General features: G+C 44.0%; 1 long non-coding RNA gene across 2 annotated transcripts; it reads left to right on the forward strand.

Moving 5' to 3' along the window:
* Positions 1–9889: 9889 nt before the first annotated feature.
* LOC140696456 (uncharacterized) lies at positions 9890–14274 on the forward strand. Of its 2 annotated transcripts, none has more exons than XR_012072822.1 (2): positions 9890–10758; positions 13747–14274. It is a non-coding gene; the product is annotated as an uncharacterized lncRNA (long non-coding RNA). The 2 variants fall into 2 exon arrangements; XR_012072823.1 differs by lacking the exon at positions 9890–10758 and adding an exon at positions 10768–11780.
* Positions 14275–15728: the final 1454 nt, after the last annotated feature.

The following is a 15728-nucleotide window of genomic DNA, read 5'->3' on the forward strand; positions in this document are numbered from 1 at the left end:
CTCTAAATCAACATCCAAAAATGATGTTGTTTCTCTCACAGCCAGGAATCAAGGGGTGGAAATGGGAGTGGTACCCCTCAGTATTACCCTTAATGACTCACTAACACATTTTTGCTTCCTGTCCTCATGCTCTGCTGGCTTAGAAGTGTTGGTTCCAAAGGAAGGGATGCTTCCTTCAGGAGATACAACAATTATTCCATTGAACTGGAAGTGAAAACTGCCACCTGGCCACTTTGGACTCCTCATGTCCCTGAATCAATAGGCAAAGAAGGGAGTTACTGTGTTGGCTGGGGTAATTGATCCTGACTGCTACAGGGGGAAATTGGACTACTGCTCCTTAATGGAGGTAACACAGAGTTTGTCCGGAATACAGAGGACCCTTAAAGTATCTCTTAGGATCACCATGCCCTGTGAGTAACGTCAATGGAAAACAACCCAGTTTGGGCGGACTACTAATGGCCCAGACCCTTCAGGAGTAAAGGTTTGAGTCACACTATTATGGAAAGAACCACAACCAACTGAGGCACGTGCTGAGGGCTAAAGGACCACAGAATGGCTAGTGGAAGAAGATGATTATAAATACCAGCTCCAAACATGACCAGTTACAGAAAACAGCACTGTAACTGTCATGATTACTTTCACCTTGTTATGAATATGAGTGTGTATATTAAACAAATATCTTTGTTTTCTTCTTTCTCTTATTCCCTTAACATGTAATATAAAATATACTTACTTCACATCATAGTACTGAAGTCACAGGGTATCAAAAAGTCAACACCATTAAAGGACCTTCTCCCCTCTTCTGGGGAAGAGGTAGGTGCATTTTGGTTGTATGCAGGATAGCTGTACCATATTAGATGGAATTATGACTTTGTTATTATGTTTACTGGGGGATTAATATGGCTTAAGGCATGGCACTGGGTGGCAAGTTGACAAGGGTTGGATTTGTGGCAATTTACGTGTCAACTTAACCAAATCACAGGGTGTCCAGACTCTTGGCCAAACATTATTCTGAGTGTACCTGTGAAGAGGTTTTCTGGATGAGATTAACATGTGAATTGGTAGACTAAGTAAAGAAGATTACCCTCCCTAAGGTGAATGGACCCCATCCAATCAACTGAAGGCCTGAAAAGAACCTAGAAACCTAACAAAATAAAATTTTGGTGAAATGAAATAAAAAATACAAAGGAATAAAATATATTTGGAACTACCTTTAAACAAAATAATAAATTTCTAATTATAGGCTGGCCTATATCCAAAATGGGCTAGTATAGAGATAATTTGAGATGAAAGGCTACTTTCATTGTTCTTTAAAACCAGCCTACACTGGTAATACACAGAGCGAGCTGTCTGATGGTCAACTTGTGATTCTCTTCAAGAAAGAAAATACTCCCTTCCGTCTCTGTCCTCTGTTCATATCAGCCCAATTTTACTGATGCATTTGTAAGTGAAGATCTTTTTATTGCAAGTGGTGTTAAGTTCAACTCAAATTAGCTTAAGGAGAAATAAAATGGAACTCATTGGCTTGTGTAACTGAACAGCTCAAGAGCAGGTTTTTAAACTGGAATGGACCCAGGAGCTCAAATGTCAGGTCTCAGCCACCAAGTCTTACTCTCTGCCCATCTCTCAGCTTCCTCTGTACTGACTTTATTCCAAGGCAAGTCCTCCACTCGTGGCATGAAGCTTGGAGCATCTATCCAACAGCCTCCATTATCCTCCCAAGAAAGAGCCCCTCTTTTCCAAAAACTCCACGAAACTCCAGATTGGTTCTGATTGAACCAACTTAATTTGTATGCCCTTCTATAGATTAAAACCTTCTGGACCCATATGAGACACTGCAAATAGAGAATAAAAAGAGAGAGCTTAGCAAATTATTTGTTAGGTTTGTTACTAACTATTTAATACTACTGTAAATGGTATTACAATTCTGAGCACCAATAACAACATGCAGGGTTTTTTCCCACACCAAGAAATTCTCCAACAATTCAGCTCAATTCTGACACTGTCTATCTGGAGATAACATCTGGCCCCACAGGTTAAGGGCTCCGTCCTACAAGAATGCTCCCCAGCCCCAACATTTCGGATGCCAATCACAAGTCCCAGCTGCCACCTGTGCTTCTCACCAAGCACCTAGACATCAGAGGTTGCAAAGGCCCCCTCCCTGAGTTCAATTTATTCACCAGGGCATCTCACAGAACTCAGAAGAATATTTTACTTACTAGATTGCCAGTGTATTACAAAAGGATAAAACTCAGGAACAGCTAAATGGAAGAGGTGCTTAGAGCAAGGTGTGCGGCAAGGACAGGGGACTTCAGTGCCCTCTCCGGGTGTAGCACTCTCCAAACCTTCAAGTGTTCTCCAACCTGGAAGCCCCCCAAACCCCCTCCTTTGGGGTTTTTCTGGAGGCTTCATTACATGGGCATGACTTCAACCTCTGGCTCCTCTCTCTTCCCTGAGGTCAAGGGGCTGGGACTGAAAGTTCTAACCTTTTAATCACATGGTTGGTTCTCCTGGTAGCCAGCCTCCAAAGTCATTTCATCAGCAGAACAAAAAGTGGCTCTAGTCACTTAGCAAATTCCAAGGGTTTTAGGAGCTCATCAATGACCAAATTTCTTATTAAAAATCACAGTATCACAGGTATCTTTTTTTAAGTGTTTTCTATGTGTTTGCTGCTTCTATTTTCTAGAATGAGTTCACTGATCTTCTGCCTCACTGCTTCTGCCTTCTAATCTCCCAAACATTCTTCCAAAATAGAATTTCTGCCCCAATACCTCCGACCAACGGCAGGAATGTCCTCCCTAATCCATACACTTCAGATAATCCTTTGACACTGAGGACCATTTCCTCTTAGAAATACTCTCTTCGTTTAGATTCTGCGACACTATACCCTGACATCTTTGGCTCTGCTTTTCAGTTTTTTTGGTGAGTCCTCTTTCTCTGCGCATTCCTTAGGTTAATATTCCTCAACATTTTATCCTAAGCGCTCTGACCACTTCTATATATTGCACATTGGCAGTCTCTTCTGCATTTATTACTTTAAGCACTATTTACAAGTAAATGACTACTAACTCTATTTCTGCCCCATTCTTTCTCGGGTTCAGAAGCCTGGCCAGAGACTGCTGATGTTCACCAATAACTGAATTCTCCTGTTCTTTACAGGCACAGGGCTAAAAAGTATTTTTCAGTCACCTTCCTGTTCAAAGTGATTACATGATGGGTTCTAGACAGCAGAAAGGAGAGGAAGTGAGATTTTCCAGTCCTAGGGCTAGTCCGTAACCCCTTCCCATGTGCAATATCCATTCTTTCAGGTAAATGAAAAAATGCCCAGCGTCTGGAAGAAAGTCCTAGATACAAAGAGTCTGAGTTATTTTATGGAGCAGATTGCATCCCACTACTCCAGCCCACACTGTACTTTTGAGTGAGAAATAAATTTTTATTGTGTTAAACTACTAAGAGGTTGTCTGTTTCAGCAGCTCACATTATTCACCTGAACTAGTACAGATCCATTTACCTAACTGTTTCCACAGCTTCGTCAGACTTGACGAGACACAAAGCAAGCTCTTCACGTTCCTCCCCAGCCCCTCACCTCCTGACATCCTCCTCAGCTCTGAGCTCTTAGTGGTCACCTCGACCATTTGACTACCTCAAAGGGAACTCTGCCAATCTTGAGTCCTTCTGCTCCTGCATCAGGCAGGTCCAGCCTTCCTATGATCTCTAGGATCAGACCACTTTTCTCTGCACCCACTGCTGCCACTCTAATTGCAGGTGTCATCACCTACTGGATTACGGCCATGGTCTCCTAATTGCTTTGCCTGCTTATTTTCTTGCTTTTCTCCAATCCATTCTCCATAATGCAACCAGAATGATCTTGGAAAAATGCAAATAGAATCATGCTACTCCTCCATTATTCTGAAGATAAAGCCCAAATATCTTCACATGGCTTTAAAGGCCCTGTATTAACTGTTTCTTGCATATCTCTCTAGGCCTGCCCTGCGTGTATTCAGTCCTCTCCCATGCTGAACATCTTTCTGTTCCTTGAACAGCCTATGGACTCTGACCTGCTACTGCTTTTGACTAGTGAGCTCAGTGATATCAGTGACATCATCTAATTTTATGCTGTAGTATTTCCAGACTCTTTGGTGTAAGTTAGCACTCAAGAGTTGTTGAGTGCCTGACAGACTAAGTTTGATTTGCCCATAGACAAAGTCTATGTAAATTTATCCCATATAAAGACTGACATCAGAGTTCTCAGCCAGATTAATATCCTTAAATAGAAACATCAAAAGCAACAGTACTTTTGAAATAGTGATCATATTAGTTAGGGGGAAAGGTAGGTAGTGTAACAAAGAGTTTCATAAAAGAGAATGGCTTAAAGAACAAAAATCATTCATTTCCCACTCGCAGAACAGTTCTGATATGGGTAGTCCAGGTTGGCAGGGCAGTGCTTTTCCACATGGACATTCAGGGAGGCAGGTGCCTCCCCTCTTAGGGCTCCTTCACTCTTGAGGATAGTGTTCAAGCCAGAGGGAAAGGAGGAGAGAACATGGGTGAGGATACATAGTGGAGAAAAGAGCAGACAGCGTGTATCAGTAAGGATTCCACCAGAAAAATAGAACCAGTAGGGTAATTTATATACCCAAGAGAGTTATTGCAAGGAACTGGTTTATGTGATTATGCGGGCTGGCTGGACAAGCCCAAAATTCTAGGGCAGACTCTCCCAGAGGCCGGGCTGGAACTTCCCAGGCAGAGCTTGGACACTTCAGTTCCCAGGTGGAATTCTTTTTCCTCAAGGAAACCTCGATTCTACTCTTAAAGCCTTTCAATTGATTGGCTCAGTCCCATCCTGAGGATAATCTCTTTTACAGGCAACTCAGATATGAATCACATCTACAAAGACCTTTGTAGCAACCCCTAGATCTGTGTTCTATTGAATAACTGGGGATTGCAGCTTAGCCAAGTTCACCCACAGAACAGATCACTCCAGAGGAGCGGGGAACAGAGGTGAAGAGCACACAGAGGAGGATCACCCAGTGCCTTGAGTTCCTGGTGAACTAGGCACATTCACGTCTACTCACATTCCACTGTGAGATCTTAGTCACATGGGTGCTCCTCACTGCAAGGGAGTCTGGGAAATGTAGTCCAGCCACATGCTCAGTATAAAAGCCAAAACAGTTTTTGCGGATGATTAGTAACCTCCATCACAGCAATGATCAATTTTGAGAAAGCAGATCTCAATTCTTTGGCTATCCACGTCTGTTCTTTATACTACAGAAATAAAAATCACTTGACTCCCTCCAAATAAAGTCTCATTAGTACCTAGAGACCTGAAAGCTCTGCTGGATACAGATCAGCTTACGTATGCAACAGACCACACAGGCTGTCTCCTTGGCACCGCTTGCCCAGTTGCTCTTTATACAGTAATGATATGAGCTTTATGATCAAACTTTGGTATTATTTCTGCAAATTTCCATCATTTATAACCCTGCTAAATACACTGAGTCTGGAAAATATCACTGACACTCTACCACCTATGTTAGATTAAATTATTAAGAATTTGTGATTCTAGCAATTAGCTAAGAGGGAATAATTAATAGACTAAAATATTTTGTCCATTTAAACCAAAAAAATTTGATCATATAAGAGCAAGCTTCCTGCCTTGGGTATGTACCCAAGAGTGTGAGATAACACTGGGACCAGAGGTGGGAGAAAGACAAGCTTCAGTCCTTTAGCAGCTTTATTTCATTTCATTCATTTATTTTTCTTTTCTTTTTTCTAGCAGAAATGCCTAGAATAACCTTTCTGCTCACACCTATCCATTTGTTTCCTCCTCATCCTCACTCTTCCTAAAATCTATCAGTAAGCAAGGAAGGAACAGGAGACAGCCAGCAATGACCTTGCTTTGTCCCCTCTCCAGTCCTGATTTCCCCACGTGCTGCATTCCCCGCATTGCTGAAGTGAAGAGGCTTACATGACTCCCACGTTAGTGCAATTCTGTATCAGTGCACTCCTGTCCCTAAAACATTGCGTGTGGATGTAGATTGCGGTTACTATTCTAATACATGTCCCCCTGCAAAACTGAGGTGAAGGTAAGGAGGAATCCGAATAGGGTATGGTACCTGTTCTCCAAAAATTTACAAATAAGTGACATCATAGATGAGGGCAGAACAACATTAAGGCCCACCCCTTATGCAAAGAACCTTTGGACTTTTATGGACATGCTCTCCTCCTCTCCCCAAGTCTGTCTCCAGATTTTTCTGACAATATTACTGAAGCCAGCTGGGAAGAAGGAAGGTTGGAATGAGGCTAGATAAGACACTTAATTAAACTAAACCATCTATGCTAGGAAGAATAAACAGCTGATAGCACCATTCTGAGCTGTCACATTAAGTTCCCCACAGTCACTGAGGGTTCAAGCTCTCACGAACTGCTTGCTTTGAGTCAGGAACTGTGTTGAACACTTGATGTTTACAAGTAGACTTACTTCTCCAGAAATCCAATTCTGTGAGTTAAGTATGATTAGCCCCAATTTTCAAATAAGGAAATCAATGTTTAGAGAGGTGGATGAATTTGTCCAAGATCAAGTTGCGAATATGTAGCAGAGACATTACCGTATCTGTGCTCTTTCTACCACACACACATACACAAAAGATACTGAGTTATAAGAAAGAGTCTATAGTCGATTTAAAAATTATTCCCTCTCATTAAAGATGTGAGAAATAAAGATTGAATCACTGAAGATTTTAATAAGTAAGGAGACTGACTGCAGAATATATTTTCTAAAGATTGTAAAACTACTTGGATAAATTAAATTAAAGCTAGATTGGGGAGTATGAACAGGTGCAAAAAGAGAGAAAATGAGGACAAGAAAGAACCTTAAGCTCCATTTTATCCATCGACTGCTGAAATGTTTGTCTAAAGTTAGCCTTAACTACAATCAAAAATGAATTCCAACACACACTCAGAATCAGTAGGACTTAAATCACAATCATGTGAGATTTCTTTAGAGACTCAAGATACTAAAAACGAAATCTTACCTATCTATGATAGTCTTCTTCCCTCATGTTAAAAATGCCCTTTAAACTATTATTACAAAATGATACAGTTTTCACTTTCTAAACAGCTTCAGTCCCCACTCTAGCTGTCCTTCAAGACTCAGCTCATGAGGTAGCTCATCCACAAAGGCCATTTCCAAAATATCAAACTGTTTGTGTCTGCCTCTGTTAACATACTTTTTGCACTGCAATGGAATTCTTTTTTTATAAATACATGAATAGCATGTAACATGATGCCTGACCCAGGGTTGAAAATCAATAGCAGTTTTCGTCAGAAAAGAGACAGGGAGGAAATGGGAGAGAGAGAAAATTAAAGAAAGAGAAAGGGTATTGATTGGTTCCTTGAGGACAGAGATTCTGGTAGACACCCAAGAAAGGAAACAATCTTTGCCCAAGACGCACTCACAGTCACGCAGGAGAGTAACAGCATCGGTATCGCTGGTAACATTAACTGAGTGCTTACCACGCGCCAGGCTTTCCTCTCTGTGTGGTTACCATTATTCTTCTCACTTTATAGGTAAGCACACTGAGAAACAGGCTCCACAATAAGCCCAAAGTGACGTAAATGCTGAAGCCATCATTTAAACCTCAGCAATCCAAATCCCACACTTGTAAGCGACACTCTCCGCCGCTTTCCAAGTAAACAGTTAACTAGAGTGTTTGAGGATAAAGGAGAACTCTGTTCCAAGTGCCAAAGAACCAGAAAGGAAGGCGTACTCTGCCCAGATGGGAGAAGTGAGGGTGTTTGGGTGGGCCTGGGGAGCGGGTAGAGAACGGTGTTTAGAGTAGAGGTGATGCTGGGCTTTACCCTGGATTGTGGGAAGGGATTTTCCACGTAAGAGCTGGGTTGGGGATATTGAGGAAGAAAAGACAAGTCCAGACAAAGGTAAAATTTTGTCCAAAACTGCAGATAGCTGAAAGTGCATGGCATATTCTGTGTGTGCAGAAGGTAGTAAGGGGGTTGGCAGAGCGAGGAGGGAGTGGGCAGCAGGTCGAGAGACTCAATGTGAGTGATGAACTGATTGTGAAAAATTTTTTTTTCATTCAGCATCTATTTATTGAGCAAACATTTAGTACATGCCGGCACTCAGCAGTGAATAAAAGAGGCAGAAGCTCTTCATGGAGCGTACACCCTAGGGGAGGGTGCCAGGCAATGAACTTACATAATGCAGCATGTAGTGAAAAGTGCTAAGAAGCAACAACGTAAGGAGACAGAGTGAGGAGGTGGATGCCATTTGAGACAGACTGACAAGGGAAGGCCTTTCTGATGTGGCATTTATTTATATACACAAAGACATAAATGAAGGAAGACAACCTTACAAGCAGGCAAAGTTGGTGAAGATTTTAAGCAGAGATCTGGCTTGATCAGATTCCTTTTTCTGAAAGCCAGCTCTGGCTGATGGCGTGGTGTAGGGAGAGGGAGCGGAGGCTAATGAGAAGTAGAGGGCCACTTAGAAAAGGATAGCAATAATCCGGCCAAGAAAGTAAAGTCAACTCCACTGCAGCCGCAGCAGTGGGTGTGTGAGTTTAAAATAAGAATAAGCTCTGAGGGGGACCTAGAATGCTAAGAAAAACCTTTTTAGTGACTTGGACCACAGGCAACTGTAGGCATGCTAAAAGCCAGAGGATATTGGGAAAGCTGACAAACAGAAAAGCAGAGAGTTAGTCATTTCTCAGCCTGCAACATCAATGGAAATGGGTGTGAATGACTGAAGACAGAATTTGGACCATTCCTCACTTCCCAAAGCAAGTGCTACAAGAAAGGAGGAAGAAAACCTTGAAGTGGTCCCAGCTTGGAACAGAGGTATTGTCCAAGTCTTTATCATCACGGAAGGAAATGGGAGATAATGGATTCTGACAGCTCCTAACTCCTTTCCACTCACACAGACATTAGCCTTCCCAGGCTCCATTCCCCCACCAGTGTTTGTGTGTTCCCCCCATGGTAGTCAGTGGTCCAGTGAGGTAGCAGGGACAGGTAAGGGTGGACACCCTGCAGTGGGACAGGGGACAGAGGTGAAGGAGGTATTCAGGCAAAAAAGGGCCTGAGGTGTGTCTGAGCTGGCTTCACTGACCCTACCATTAGAGGATTAAAAGAACTGAAAGTAAACAACCCATAATGAAAACAAACACCGAAGACCATCACAGACGCAGGTAACAGGGGGCTTTAGGACAGTGCCCAGCCTGGAGCCTGAGGATGGCGTGGATGTCTTTCTCCTTCCCTAACATTCACAGGGCCGGGCCTGGTAAGGCTGGATGGACAGCGGTCTACGGAAAGCTACCACGCAGCACTGCAGGTGCGTGATACAAATACACTTTTCCTATGAGTGCCTTGGAGGGCAAAGACTGGTGACAAGACGGGAGAGTGGCCAAGACGGTGGAGCAGAAAAACCCTCCTCTCACGAGCACACCAAAATCACCGCTCTCCGCAGAACCACCATCCATGAAGAAGACCAGAACCTACCAGGAAAGATCTTCTACGACTAACAACAAAGAAGGAACCACAACAAGATGAGACGAACAGATAGCGTGGACTCGGGACAGTCAAGGCCCACACCCCGGGCTGGGCCACCCACAAGCCCGAGAACAATCATAGTTCAGAGGTTCTCCCACAGGAGTGGGAGCTCTGAGCCCCACGGCAGGCTCCCCAGCTCCTGCATCAGGAACACGCGCCCCCAGAGCATCTGGCTTTGAAGGTCAGCGGGGCTTCATCTCGGGGCCCACGGGGGTGGGGGAGGGGGGACAGACTTCACCCTCAGAGGGCGCGCGCAAACCTCCCGTGCACCTGACCCAGGGCGAAAGCGGCCATTTGGTAGAAGCCGGCGCCAGACCCACCTGCTGGTCGTGGAGTCTCTCGGAGAGGCGAGGGCGCCTGCGGGTCGCCCTGAGAGCACCGACCGCTGGCCGCCACCTTTGGGAACCTTCTGGCGCGGCTCCGCCCTCGTGGCTCCACCCTCTCGCTCGTTAGCGCCAAGGCCGGCCCCGCCCCTCAGCCGCCCGCGGCCAGAGGTCGCCTCTAGACACGCCCCTGGATGCAGCCCGGCCCACCAGAGGCCCGCGACCCCGCTTCGCCCACCGGTGGGCAGGCCTGCCCTCCAGGAAGCCTGCGGCCGCCTGTGGAGCAGCCGCACCCACCAAGGGCGGACAGCAGACCCGAGAAAACCAAAGTCCCCGTAGCAGGCCAGACCCCACCCTGGGGCCAGCTGGGCCCGAGCCTGCCCACTAGCAGGCCAACGCAAACTTCAGGACACCTCAGACCCTAGACCCAACTACGTCAGGAAGGGCCCCCCCACCCCAGCCATCTGACCCTGTAGCCAGATTCCAGGACCCAGCAGTCATCTGGCACTAACCCTAGGATGTGGCTTCACCTGCCAGTGGGCGGGCAGCAGCCCTGGAGTCTTCTGGACCCTGACACCACCCACCAGTGAGCCAGCACTAGCCCCTGGGACCCCCTAGGGTTCTGCAGCCAGTGGCCTCGTGACCAGTCCCCTCTAACCAGCAGCCAACAGCATCCGCACAAGGCAAGGCCTGACAATCAGACTAGGGCAGAACCGAGCCTACCCAACCGCTCGCACAGCCAGCCGCTACAGTGGAAGGACCCTCGCAGCCCTGTTAGCGGGAACCCCTAGCTCATGTAGCTCTAGTGACCAGAGAGGAGTGTGCTGCTGGGAAGCACATGGCATCTCCCACAGAAGGCCACTGCCCCAAGGTAGAGAAACGTAACTAACCTACCACATACATGAAAATACAAATAGCAACTTAGACAAAATGAGGCGGCCGAGGAATATGTTCCAGACGAAGGAATAAGCTTAAACTCCAGAACTAAGTGACATGGAGATAGGCAATCTACCCGAGAAAGAGTTCAGAGTAATAATTGTAAAGATGATCAAAGAACTTGGAAGGAGAATGGATGCACAGAGCGAGAAGTTAGAAGTTTTTAACAAAGAGTTAGAAAATATAAAGAACAGCCAGAGATGAAAAATACAGTAACTGAAATGAAAAATACACTAGAAGGAATCCACATTAGACTAAATGACACAGAGGAACGGATCAGCAAGCTGCAAGACAGAGTAGTAGAAGTCACTGCCACTAAACAGAGGAAAAAAAGGATGAAAAGAAATGACAGTTTAAGAGACCTCTGGGACAACATCAAGCACACTAATATTTGCATAAAAGAAATCCTAGAAGGAGAAGAGAGAGAAAGAGCCTGAGAACATATATGAGGCATAATAGCTGAAAACTTCCATAACCTGGGAAAGGAAACAGTCACTCAAGTCCAGGAAGCTCCGAGAGACTCCCATAAGGGATTAACCCAAAGAGGAACACATTAAGTCACATTATAATTAAAATGTCAAAAATTAAAGCTAAACAGAGAACATTAAAAGCAGCAAGAGGAAAGCAACAAATAACATACAGGGAACTCCCATAAGGATATCAGCTGACTTCAGCAGAAACTGCAGGCCAGAAGGGAGTGGCATGATATGTTCAAAATAATGAAAGGCGAAAACCTACAACATAGAATACTCTACTCATCAAGGCTCTCCTTCAGATTTGATGAAGAAATCAAAAGCTTCACAGACAAGCAAAAGCTAACAGTTCAGTATCACCAAACCAGCTTTACAATGAAAAAAAAAAGGCTATAATTAGAAACAAGAAAATGACAAAATGAAAGAGCTCACCAATAAAGGCAAACATACAGTAAAAGTAGGAAATCATTTACACACAAAGCTGGTAAGGAGGTTAGAAGACAAAAGTTGTAAAAATCATCCATATCCACAATAAGCAGTTAAGGGATAACACAAAGCAATTAGATGTAAAATCGGGTATCAAGACTGCTGGCATGAAGAGATAAACACAAGGTCCTACTGTATAGCACAGGGAACTATATTCAACAACTTGTAATAACCTATAACAAAAAAGAATATATATATATATATGTATAGATATATATATATCTGTATATATATATATGTATATATATATATATATATATATATATATATCTGTATAACTGAGTCACTATGCTGTACACCAGAAACTAACACAGCTATAGTTGACTGTAAATCAACTGATGGCATGAGGTTAAATTAGATTTTTAAAGGAGTCGTGGTTTGTGACAAAAGTCTTGTTTATCACAGTGTCCTTGCCACATCATCAGAGCTTGCACCATGAAGAGTGCCATAAATGCTTGTCAAGTGGGGAAACAGATTTAAGAGCCCTGGGAAGCTATTTTAAGATCTCTAGTGGCCCTTTTGGCAGCTGGAGGCCCATTTGGGTCTAGAGATGGCTTCATTCTGTTGTTTTTGGTTCTAGGTAGCTAAGAGGAACTGGAGCAGGGCGGAAAGGGAGAAGCTGGTTGCTTGTCACACTCAAGAGGTGAAGAGATCAAGAGACTTCCAGAATTTCCTTCAGCATATTTAGCCCAGGCTCTCCAGGGAAGAAAGACATCTGGGAACCATGGCAGGAGCGTCAGAATCCTACAGTCACAAGATGCACATCACATACATGCTTAACTTCCACACATGCACTAGTTTCTGCTCCACAACAGGGAGCAAGAGGGAGCAGGGACTGGGGGATAGGGGACAGAGTTGGAAGAGATGAGAGATGGAAACTGGAGATGGGGATGGAGAAGGGGGAGAGAGGGAGGTGGAGAATATGAGTGAATGAATAAGAAATAGTCACATAGTTTTCCTTGAACTAACCTTCTTCAAGTGGGAGACGTGAATCCATTGTTCCCTTACCCACTTGGTACCCATATGCCTCTCACAGTATGAACATCTTGCTGAGCTATGCTATTCAAACTTAACTTTTTGTAGTGTAAGGTGTCTAAACACAGGTTCTTAATCTGGTCCTCAATTACAGAAGCAGACATCTGTTCCAACACTGCTAGATCTGTAAGAGATGGTATGTTGATCTCCACTGTGAAGAATTCCTAAGGGGTTTTCAAAGGTTATTTAATGCTCCATGATTTTCACCTCCTGTGCTGGACTTAGTATCTACCCCAGGTCACTAATAACATGTGACATTGTTCTATTGCTCAGTGATCTGTTCCTGAACTGAGAAAAAGGAACCTTTTCCAGCCAGGGTATAGGTGCTGCCATTTTGAGTAAGTGAATTTGACAACTTAGTAACATGATAGAAGGCACGTGTAGGAAGACATGGTTTGTGGTCAGATCTGCATCTCTGAACAAGTCAGATTTAGCCAGGACTTCCTAATTGTAAAGGAATTTTTCTCCAGTTTACTCCTTTCTCCAATTAGTAAGTTTCAAGGTTTCACTTCAATTTCATCAACTATCTCCCTCATCCAGTCTCCCGAGCACCCCTCACGCTAGTTCCTAGACTATTTTCCCCTTACTGTACACTTTAATATTCTAGGACCTCTGTCCATGCTCTCCCCTCAGGGTGAAGAGTCCTACCTCCCAGTTTACATTCACTAAAGTCATATTCTTCCCTCAAGGCTGTGCTCTAATAGCCCCTCCGGTAAATGTCTTTCTTCATTAGGTACCCTCAACATTTGCCTAGTTCTCTAATTATAACTCATAATGTCATTAATGTGTTGCTGTATGAGAGCACAGAAATGGAAAGGACTTTGAACTACATGAAAATGCCCTACATGGGAAACACATTACACTATTTTTTCCTACTTTGCATTGTAATTATTTGTCTTCTTTCTTGTATTTGTTTCCTATTGTTGCAGTCATCAAGTATTCATACGACCCCAGCCAAAGCTGTTGTCTCACTGCAACCACATGAAACAGCCTAAGCAAGGGCCACCCAGCTGAGCTCCACTGACTAATAGACCATGAGAGATAATAATTGTTTTAAAACAGTTTTTCAGTTTTTTGTTAACAGCAATAGAAAACCAGAACACAGCCAGAAGCATTCCAAGTGATACACAGATCTGGAAGCTATGAACAAATTTCTCTGCACACAAGTGTCTTCTGAAGAATTCAAGTGTTGAGGTGGCATCGTGGAGAGGCGGCCAGGACCATTCAAAGGGTCTGTACTGATGCAACAGGAAAGAGGGCGCTGCGGAGGCTGGAGACACAAGAACTACATGGTGGCAGTCTTCCTGGTTTCATATAAGAATCTGGCTGCTTTAAATAATAGCTCCCAGAAAAATTCATTGAATCACTTATTATACAAACAATGGATACTTAAGAAGAAGTTTACCAGGAGAGAGAGACAGACAATAAATGAGTGCATGAATACGACATAAACAGAACAGGGGCTCTGTCGTCCATGGGGGTTGTCATTATCACTGTCATTCCCTCTGTTACCCAACACGGCTGTGTTATGCCTGGCCCATCGCTGTCCCTCAAGCTCCACTGTCTGAGAACATTATAGGCACCCCTTCCCATGGCCACAGAGTCCCTCACTCCTGCCCTCGGGGCCTCAGCACTTAGCACCCAGTGCCGCAACTGGTCCTGCTGTGAGACCACTACATGCAAGCTGGGCACAATGCTGCCATTCAAAGGAACCTACACTTTCTGGAGGTGATTTTTTATCTCTTGGGTCTGCCCATTTCTGCCTTATCTAACCCACAAGTCCACCCACCTCTGGGGAGATCCAGGCTAATCCATCTTGGTGATCTAGAACCCCTTCAACTGTTTATTCGGCCCAGCAGGCTGAGGGTGGGGAGAGGGAGTGGGGGTGGGGCAGGGGGAGAGGGAGCTCAGCCTCCAGGAATAGGTCTCTCCTCCCTGGGATGGGAGGTGGGGAGTGAAAGGAGACAGTGAGTCCACAGAAAGGAGAGAAACATCTTCCTCTTACTTTTTCTAATAGTTCACTCCCTAGCACGGGGTTATTTGAGATAGGAACATTGGTATTTTAGTCCATGGGGAAGAAAAATCATTCTAAATTCTTGCAGTACATATAAAATTGTTTCTTGAACTAAAATGATGAAAGGGTATATCAGAGGAAAGATTTGAAGGTAAAAAGTTCACAGAAAAGATTTTCCTTATTTATAGCCCAGCCTTCCCTTGAAATGAACAGCATTTCAGTTCATATCAAGATAATTAATAGACCCGAAAAGACAGTATTTCTAACAAAGGTGATACTTAAAAGGGCCCATTGCATTTAAAAGCAAAATATACTACACAGCATAAAATTGTCCTGTGTCGTTCCAAAAATTCACTCGTTCCAAAAAGATTAAAAAATATCTTAAGGCTCAGCACTTCAGAAATTAAATGCAATCAGCTAAACGTGAAAGTAGGTTTTGGTATTGATAGATTGAAGTGCCAATTTGAAGCAGTAACATTTGAGAAAAACTGGCAGGAGAAGCCAGTTTTTTTTAAAAGAGTCATTTTTGAAAAGGGTCATTTCCAGGGGTATCATTATTTATTCAGTCACAGCTTCTTGCAATATCGAGAGAGCAAAATAATGCAGGAGTTGTAACTCCTTTTTCATCACAAAGGAAGCACATCCATGGGGAAGTGGCTGGGGCGGGAGTCAGACTTGATCTGGTACCGCCGACACCACCCTGAGTGACCCGGCGAGTCGCTGACCCGAAGCTGCTTTCCTCACCACTAACTTGGGACAATGTCAGTCATACTGCCTGCCTCCCAGGGACTCAAGAAATATGTGAAACATATGTACAATCCCTTTTCAAGACCCGATACAAATGCTAATGCCCATTGTTATTTATTATTGTCAAAACTATTTTGCATTAGTTGAGAA

This window comes from Vicugna pacos, chromosome 5 (genome assembly GCF_048564905.1).
Source record: "Vicugna pacos chromosome 5, VicPac4, whole genome shotgun sequence".
Lineage (NCBI taxonomy): Eukaryota > Metazoa > Chordata > Mammalia > Artiodactyla > Camelidae > Vicugna > Vicugna pacos.